This window comes from Mastomys coucha, unplaced genomic scaffold, assembly GCF_008632895.1.
Source record: "Mastomys coucha isolate ucsf_1 unplaced genomic scaffold, UCSF_Mcou_1 pScaffold23, whole genome shotgun sequence".
NCBI lineage: Eukaryota > Metazoa > Chordata > Mammalia > Rodentia > Muridae > Mastomys > Mastomys coucha.
The window spans coordinates 89365764-89375864 of NW_022196906.1; the positions used below are offsets into that span (position 1 = coordinate 89365764).

General features: G+C 42.7%; 1 protein-coding gene across 5 annotated transcripts in view; it reads right to left on the minus strand.

Annotated features, from left to right (window-relative positions):
• Pls1 (plastin 1) overlaps positions 1-10101 on the minus strand; it is a 94090-nt gene that overhangs the window by 69088 nt on the left and 14901 nt on the right. The gene's annotated exons all lie outside the window — the stretch shown is intronic.

Here is a 10101-nt window from a genome sequence, read left to right on the forward strand (position 1 = left end):
AAAAAAAAAAAAAAAAAAAAACAATAGATGCCAGACTTTTAGCATCTGAAAAATGAATGTTTCTTAAAATAAGTAGGTAACAAACTTGTTCTGACTGTATGGGTAGCTAGAAGGAAGGGCAGGGTAAGGATGTGAAAAAACATGAACAAAGATATGTTGGTGGGGGAGCCTGTGACACGCAACAACCATGGCTTCAAATCAGAATGCTTTTCCCAAATCTAAATTACCAAAGAAATAAGCACAGTATAGATTCTCCCCTTCCTCTGCTGCAGCTCTGCCTGACTTTTAAGTCTTGAAACAGACCTCTTAAAGCTATTTGCTTTGAAGTCTAGCCAAGACAAGGTTTTTGTTTTGTGTTTTTTGTTTTTTGTTTTGTTTTGTTTTTTAACCTTTGAAAAATATATAGTTAAGTCAGATTTTCTATTTGTTTGCTTAAGATTTTATTATTTTATTTTAGGTGTAAGGGAGTTGCGGCCTGTTATGTAGGCATGTGTACCACATGCATACTTAGTGTCCATGCGACTAGAAGGAGTCCAACTGGAACTGGACTACACACAGATGGTTGGAAGCCACCACGAGGGTGCTGGGAACTAAACGCAAGTCCTCCGTAAAACCAACACGTGCTCTTAACCACACTTCTGCAGGCTCCTTTGTAGCTGTTGGTGAAGGGCAGGGGACTCTGGATAGATATATGCATGCTTACGTACATACATACATACTTACATACTTACATACATACATACACATATGCATGTATGCATGCATACATATATACAAACATACATACACACATATGCATGCATGCATACATACATACAAACATACATACACACAAATGCATACATACATACAAACATATATACATGCAAACATACATACACACAAATGCATGCATGCATACGTACATACATATAAACATACATACACACACATATGCATGCATGCATGCATACATACATACATATATACATGCATACCCCTATCTATGCAGGCCCAAGTATCTTTCATATCAGAGGAGGAAAGAGATTCAAAGTGCAGAGACACTTCACCTATTGTCCTTAACTATGACTATGGAGGGAAGGATACAAACATACATACACACAAATGCATGCATGCATACATACATACATACATACATACAAATGCATGCATGCATACATACATACATACAAACATACATACATACACACATATGCATGCATGCATACATACATACATACATACAAACATACATACACACATATGCATGCATGCATACATACATACATACATACACACAAATGCATGCATGCATACGTACATACATACAAACATACATACACACATATGCATGCATGCATACATACATACATACATACATACATACATGCATACCCCTATCTATGCAGGCCCAAGTATCTTTCATATCAGAGGAGGAAAGAGATTCAAAGTGCAGAGACACTTCACCTATTGTCCTTAACTATGACTGTGGAGGGAAGGAGACCCTAGCAAAGTAAGTCAGGTGGCCTCCAATGTTTGAAATAACCCCAAGTTTATGTACAGCAAGGAGGGGAACCTGAGAGGAGCACCTTCAGCCAACATCTGCAATGAGCCCTGATAATTATGCATCCCTAGAACCTCTAGGAAGGAATACAGTCCTGACTTTTGCCTAGTGACACCTAAGCCAGACTCCTGACCTATAGTACAGGAAGGTAATAAATGTGTGTCGGTTACACTGCTAGGTTTGTAGCAATGAGAGGCAATACAGATTCAGATAGTCTTATTCCAGACTCAGCTAATTCTACCAGCTTGGCCTTCGACAGGTCATAAGAGAGAACAGCTATTACTTGGAAGATGGGGGTGGGGTGGGGATGAAAATTTAAATATTCAAGAGTTCCCAATTGTTATGAAATATAATGTGCCTGGGGGAGGAGTGTCTGGATGGCCCATGTCAAGGTGCCCCCCCCAAGAGAAATCACACCACGCAACAGACCTAATAAAGGAGGTTTATTTAGGGGAAGCGGGAGGGGGGCGCTGGAGGAGGGGTAGGGTTAGACAGAAGGGAGCAGAGCCATGAGGGCAGAGAAGAGGGTACAGAGAAGAAAAGAAGGGAGAAAAGAGAGGCCTGACATATGGGAGCAGAGAAAGAGAGAGAGCGAGCCGGGCAGTGGTGGCGCAGGCCTTTAATCCCAGGACTTGGGAGGCAGAGGCAGGCAGCTTTCTGAGTTTAAGGCCAGCCTGGTCTACAGAGTGAGCTCCAGGACAGCCAGGGCTTTACAGAGAAACCCTGTCCTGAAAAGAGAGAAAGAAAGAGAGAGAAGAGAGAGGAGAGAGGAGAGAAAGGAGGGAAGAGAGAGGGGGGAGAAAGGGGGGAGAGAGAGAAGAGAGAGGAGAGAGAGAGAGAGAGAGAGAGAGAGAGAGAGAGAGAGAGAGAGAGAGAGAACTGGAGTAGCAAGCAGTCCTCTTATATACAGCACCTGGCTGTAGCAGCCAGCCATTGCTAGGTCCCTGGGAGGAGCCTAGCTTTTCGCCTATAAGTTAACACCAGTAAGGCCAAGCAAAGGCTTTCGTCTTATCTTTGTCAATGGATGACTCCCAGAGATGGTTCCTGCGACCCTGCCATCCTCACTAGCAGTCCTACAAGCAGACCCTGGAGTGACATGAAATAAAGATCACAAACCCACAAGATTATCACTCAGAAGTTCGAGGGAGAGGCTCAGGAATCTGAGCAGGAACGGGAAATTCTGAAATTTGTCCTCTCATAAATGGCTGGTAATACTGGGGTCTTCCCATCTTCTCCCTCAACCACCCTAGACCTCGGTACTCTGAGCAAGCCCCAGAAAGCAGCTCCAGTCAGAGGTTACCCTGGAAACTAGCCAATCGAAGAGTAAAAACTAACTGGTGAACTGCACAGGTCTGACATGAGCAGATCTGAGTCCACTCTGACCTCTTGGTGTGCTCTGGGCAAGCCACGGTATTTTCTGTGCCTCTGGTCTGTCTTCTCATTTGCATAAGGGAAGCAAAAACCTACCAACCCACGGGGTTGCTATGACAGCCTCAGCTCGGTCCTGAAAGCAGTCAGATCCTGTGGTTACCAGCATACCGCACTGCTATTTTTAGAGGAAAACTGGGCAAAATAAGCGTTCTGAAATCTTCGGTGTTTTCATTCCTATACCAGAATGTAGAAAGATGAACTATTTAGTGGAAATCAGCTTCCATCCTGAACAGTACAGGATGCAGAGTGTTTGCTGAGGTCATGTTTGTGGAAGAAGAGAAAGGGAAATAGGAGCCATCGGAGCTCTTAGAGGCTATGCAGACCACGAGGGGCACAGTTTTATTCCAAAATTCCAAAACAGTTGGCTGAAACAAAAAAGCTGCCTTTTTTTTTTTTTTTTTTCCCGAGACAGGGTTTCTCTGTATAACCCTGGCTGGCCTGAAACTCACTCTGTAGACCAGGTTGGCCTCAAACTCAGAAATCCGCCTGCCTCTGCCTCCCAAGTGCTGAAAGGCATGTGCTAAAAGATGCTTTCCTTAATCACAAGCTATCTAGAAAATCTGCCTTTTGCTTTTGACCTTTGGATCTGAAGTACCAAGCTCATGGGTTACAGAGAGCCTTCCAGGACAGGTTATTTTATTAGCTCAGTGGGTGGGTCCCTGTTCTGACTGGAAAATGGTTGAAAGCAAACTGGATAACTTACTCATGGTTAAATCATCTCAACTGCAGGTGCATATGAAGCACAGATACAATCAAGTCACTAAACATAACCAATCATTAAGATGAACAAATATGACCATCAAATAGCCCAGCAGATGCTGGGACACTTTATTCTTTTTTTAAGATTTATTTATTTATTTAATGTATATGAGTGCTCTATCTACATGTACACCTGTATGCCAGAAGAGGACATTAGATCACATTATAGATGGGTATGAGCCACCATGTAGTTCCTGGGAATTAAACTCAGGACCTCTGGAAGAGCAGCCAGTGCTCTTAACTGCTGAGCCATCTCTCCAGCCCCTGGGACACTTTATTTTTATGGTTTAAATGACATGTAGCTGAGGTCACAACTAGAAAAAGTGAGTTTAAGATTTAATTAATAAAATCAAAGACAAGTGATAGTGCAGAATTTCTGGTGAAGAATTAGGTAGGAAATGATGTAATAGATGCTAGCTGCTGCAAGCAGTGCCCAAAATGGCAGTGCTGGCAACAATGTTCTGAACAGAGGAGGACTCTGGCTGGGAAAACAGAGTTTGCTATTGGGTAAACAGAAGCCTAAAGGCAGGGTTCTCTTAACCAGGAACCTCCTTTACCACTCCCAAAGTCAACTACCTGGGACCAGGACATCCAGTTCCAGGTCAATCTCAACAGCCTGTGTCATCATCTCAAAGATCCTCCAGGATGCTTGACCGTCATATAAGATCTACTTGATTTGCCACCATTCAGCTTCTCTCTGCTCCTGAGAGGCAGCCTCGGCAGTCTGATCCCCCAGTGAACACTGCCTTCTCCCCATGCACTGATCTAGTTCAGTGGTTTTCCTGCATCTTTCTTGTTTTCCCTCTGTATCCTTTAGCACTGTTTCCTTGCTTATTATGTTCATCCTTGTGCTTGATAATTTTATGTCAAGATTAAACAAGCTAAAGTCATCCAAGGGAAGGAAACCTCGATTAAGAAAACGCCTCCATAAGACTGGGGTTTAGGGCACTCTAGGTCAGCAGTTCTCAACCTGTGGGTCATCGTGACCCGTTTGGAGGTATCACCTAAGAGCATCAGAAAACACAGACATCACTATTCATAACAATAGCAAAATTACAGTTATGAAGTAGCAATGAAGATTATTTTATGGTTGGGGGTCACCATAACATGAGGAACTGTATTAAAGGGTCACAGTATTAGGAAGGTTGAGAAATACTGCTCTAGGACATTTTCTTAATTGGTAACTAATGGATCTGTTCCCTTGTGGATAGTGCCATCCCTGAGCTGGTGGTTTTGTGTTCTATAAGAAAACAGACCGAGCAAGCAATGATGTGCAAGCTAGGTAAGCAGATCTAACTCCATGGCTTCTGCACCAGCTCCTGCCTCCAGGTTCCTACCCTGTTTGAGTTCCTGTCCTGACTTCCTTCAATGATAAACAGTGATAGGGGAACATAAGCCAAGCAAACCCTTCCCTCCCCAAGTTTGGTCATGGTCTTCCATCACAGCAATCGTCCCCTAACTGGGACATTTACTTCATCCATTTTTTTTTCTCTCCTTTCTCTCCTTCTCCTCACCTTGAGTGTCAGTGTTTTGTTTGTGGAGTCAGTGTCTCACTGCCCCAGCTGACCTGGAACTCCCAATGAAACCCTGAGTGTACTGATCTTGCTTTTCACCTTCCTCAGTGCTGGATTACAGCGCACGCTCATGCCAGGTTCAGCAGTACATTTTTATGCTGAGAATCATTAAATGCACCAGAAGAGAATTAGTTTAGAGAACTTGTGTTAAAAACAAAACAAAACAAAACAAAGAAAAAAAAACTATGAGCTTAGTTAGTGCTAGTTAAACTTACATTGAGAAATGGCGGCTAACAGACTTGCACAGTCTTAAATTGTATATATATACGGATCTATCTTAGCTACTAGTAACGGGGGTGGGGGGAAGGTATTTTGACCCAGTTTGAGGATACATTCAGTCATGACAGGGACAGTAGGTGGAAGGAACAGAAGGTGACTGATCACACTGCCTATACTAACAGGAAGCAGAGAAAGATCAGTTTGTGTGTTCGGGGCCCTTTCTCCATTTTATTTAGTCCAAGACCTCATCCCACAGGAAGGGGTCACCTGTGTTCCGAACAGATCTTCCCTCCTCGGTTCATGTAAAACACTGAGAGCCGGGCACAGAAAGAAACCAAATACAAGGCTGTGTGGTTAACCAATTAGTTTGATAATCAGGGCTCCCACCTGGAGAACTGAAAGATGTAGCCATATCTGGAAATGGAAATCAAATTGCTAAATCAATTAACTGCAGACACACTGGAAAGTTTATTAGCTTATGGCAAAACTCACTTGTAATGGATTAGCATTCTATTCTCACTAGATATTTCAGTCCACTTTTCTATCAGGAGACTGGTGGCCAGAGTCACTGACTCACCGTCCAACACAACGGAGGAGTGGGCCAGGCAAGGCTGGCCAGCTTCGCCTTTGTCAGCAATCAAAAGGTATGCAGCTAACTTTACAGACCGATTTCTCCAGACCACAGGTCCATGAAGACAGGGACTCTTTCCTAAGTCCACCAATTCCTGTTTTAAATGAACTTCCACAGAGCCTGGGATGAAAACTTCAGATCTACTCCTGACAAGCAATGTGTCTGAGGCCAAACATCTCTACCTCTCAGAGCCACAGGCCCCTCCCTCTTCACAAGGCATAGGTGCAGAGTTCTAGAATTAACGTGAGTTGGTGGCTCTCCTCCATAACTGGGGAATGAGTGTCATCTCACCTATGACTTGACACATACAAAACAGCAATGTCTGCTCCCTGTTTGTCACACTGAAAACAGGAGAAAACGCACCTTTGTGTTGTCAGGAAATTCTCCAACTGTCTCTAGATAAATTCTGTGACCTCTGGTCCTCCTCCAATGGAGTCATACCCTTGCTAGGAAAATACACCTAGAATTCAATTCTCTTCATCTTTCAGAAGCAACTGAATTTTTCAAATGCCTGAGAATTTTCTACCCACATCTTACTGATTTCAAATTCTGATTATGTATCTTTAAATTCTACCAATGTCACCGCAGTTTATTTCATTTAAAAAAAAACACACATATTCTTTTTTAAAAAATCAGACAGATTCCAACAGAAGAGCACCCTACAACCTTAGCACTCTCCCTCAAAATTCTCAAGATCATCAAAACCTGAGGCAGAGCCTGAGGGCAGAGGCAACCAAAGGGATGCAAGGATGCACAATTAAAAGTAGGGTGGGGTCCTGGGACAAAAGGCCACCAGGGGAACAAAGGAAATAGTCAGTACCTTGTGCATTTTAGTAATAATGTTAGTAAATGTGAACACATTAATTATGACTAATATAACACACAGTTATACAAGACATTACTCATAGGACCGTGTGCCAGCAAGGGGACACAAGAAATACTCTGTACATTTGCTTGATTTCCATTAAAATTCATATAAAAGATAAAGACTACTAATATATATATATATATATATATATATATATATGTATACTTTTTTTTGTTTTTTTGGTTTTTGGTTTTTTGGTTTTTTGTTTTTTGAGATAGGGTTTCTCTGTGTAGCCCTGGCTGTCCTGGAGTTCATTCTGTAGACCAGGCTGGCCTTGAACTCAGAAATCCACCTGCCTCTGCCTCCCAGGTGCTGGGATTAAAGGGGTGCGCCACCACCACCCGGCTAATATTTTTTTAACATCACTACAATAAGATACTGTCTCCCAGTTGGGCCATAATTAAGGAAAGAGATACCAAATGTTTGATGATTATGCATTATGTGGAGAAATATAAACATCTTTACACTGCTCTTAGACACAGCACCTTTGGGAAAGTTTGGCAGTCCCTTGAAAGGCAGCTACCATGTGACTCAGCATTTCCACTTGGACACTATAAATACCCACAAGAAATAAAAGCAGGGTCTATAGAGATAACTTAGTGGGTAAGAGCACTGGCTGCTCCTCCCCAGGACCCAGGATCCTACATATCCCAGGATCCACATGATGGCTCACAACTGGCCCTAACTCCAGTTACAGGGGGCCCAACATCCTCTTCTAGCCTGCTTGGGCAATCACAAAAAGGGTGTACATACATATGTGCAGTGCAGGCAATATGACCACACACATAGATTTATTTTTAAATTAAAAAATAAAAGCAAATGCATTTTCCTCAAAAAAAAAAAAATCATAAATGTTCATAACAGCGTCGTTCATTAGAGCTGTGCGGCTCAAGCTCTGCCCTGCCTTGAGTTCCTCCAGATTCCACAAAACAGTGGCTAGAAGGCCTGAGTGACTCGACCGCCTTCATTTGAATACAAGCACAGAGAAAGGAGGACTTCACGTCATTTGTGCACACCACCCATCTCGCAGGAATCATGAGGAACAAACTGGTGACTTACTTATGCAAATGAGGAGTTAACACCTACAAACTTATCAAAGTAGATTGGGAGTACATTGTGTTTGCCAATGGCACAAAGGCATATTAAAATCCTACCTAGAGGCTGAGGCGATGGCTTAGCAGCTTAGAGAGAGCACTTGGTCTTGTAGAGAATAGAAGTTCAATTCCCAGCACTTACATGGTAGCTCACAACTATCTAGAGTTCCAGTTCCAGGGAATCTGACGTCCTCTTACCTCCACAGGACCAGTCATGTATGTGGTGTGTGTGTGTGTTCCAACAAAACATTCATACATATAAAATGAAATAAGTCCAAAAGAGACATAAACTACTTTGTGTTTTTCTTTTTAAAGTATGTTTATGTGAGACAGACAGACAAATACCAGGCTCAAGTGTTTAATGACTACACCAGACCAATGAAGAGTGTAACATTCTCACTTGAACCCCACAGGAAGAGCACCTCACACTGCAATAACAGTGCCACACTGACCTGCCACATCACTATGCTGGGACACTCAAGATCTCAAAAGGCAGAGAATTCCTGAATGTCCCTGGGACGTTAGCTCACAATGGTCCTCTCAAGAAATTCCATCCGTCCATTCATCCCTGTACTTACAGCTGTCTGGATCAAGTCCTTCATCTCTGCCTCCCAGTAGGCCTCTTTGAACTCTGTGTTCTTTAATGTGTGCATGCCTCAAGTAGAGTGTATGACCTGAGTCATTTTAGTATTTCAGATTGGAATCAAAGAACCTGTTTGCCAATGGCCAGCTATCAGAAAGAATCAGGACTATGTCGTAAATTATAGCCAGTGAAAATAGACTGTGAGCCGGGCAGTAGTGGTGCATGCCTTTAATCCCAGCACCTGGGAGGCAGAGGCAGGCAGATTTCTGAGTTCGAAGCCAGCCTGGTCTACAGCGTGAGTTCCAGGTCAGCCAGGACTACACAAAGAAACCCTATCTCAAAAAGAAGAAAAAAAAAAGAAAAGAAAATAGTTTGTGAATTTATTATTATTCAATAAATTCAGACATTGTAGAAAGATGCGAAAAGTGTCTGTGTTTCTGGCATGCTCAAGACAATAGCCTACAAGAGGAAACTCCAAACAGATTGAACACACAGATCTTTTTAATGTAGTACAGCCATATAATGGACTATTATAGCCATAAGTATTAATATATACTACATACAACATGGATGAATCTTAAAAACATTATGCTATAAGCCTGCCACAGAGGGGTCACATGACCCATTTATTTGTAATTTTAAAGTTTGGATGGGCAAGGCAGTGCACACCTATAGCAGCACTCCAGAAGTGGAGGCAGGAGAATTAGATACCCACCATCCTGGCAGGAATGAAGATATTCTAAGACAACTCCATCCTTCCCTTTGGCTATCAGATTATTAATACAATATACCCCAAGATTTTGGAATTTCCCCAGAAATCTCATACTGAGAGCAAGAAAAGACTGGGAGCCAGAGCCTGGAAGAGATGTTACGCCGTTTTGATAGCAAGTCAGACTGCTTTGCAGGAGACTCAAAAACTTCCTGTGCTTGCTCACATCTTGACGGGACTGCTTACCTTTGAAGCATACTTCCTGCCCTCTCTTTAAACCTAGGTCTCCTGTGAGGACTCAAAGATGGACGTGGGGATCATGGTCTTTGTTCCTCTTCCAGGTGTGACCACATTCAATAGCTCTTATTTTTCTGCCTTTAATTAACATTTGCTTTTGTTTTCTTTTGCTTAAACAGGACTATTAAGAATGGGTGGCTCAGTCTGGTTTGTTGGGGCTGCCAGGGCTCAGAGTCTGACTGTAATGATTACAATAAATTCATGTCATTCTCATCAACACATAGTTTACAGCCAGCCTGGGCTATATAAGACCATCTCAAACAAACAAACAAAATCCTAGGTAAGAATATAAGCAAAGTCTCTACACATGGGGACAGAGAAGGTAGGGGTGGGAGCTATGGCTGGAGATGAGGAGAGGTGGGGTGGGAGCTATGGCTGGAGATGAGGAGAGGT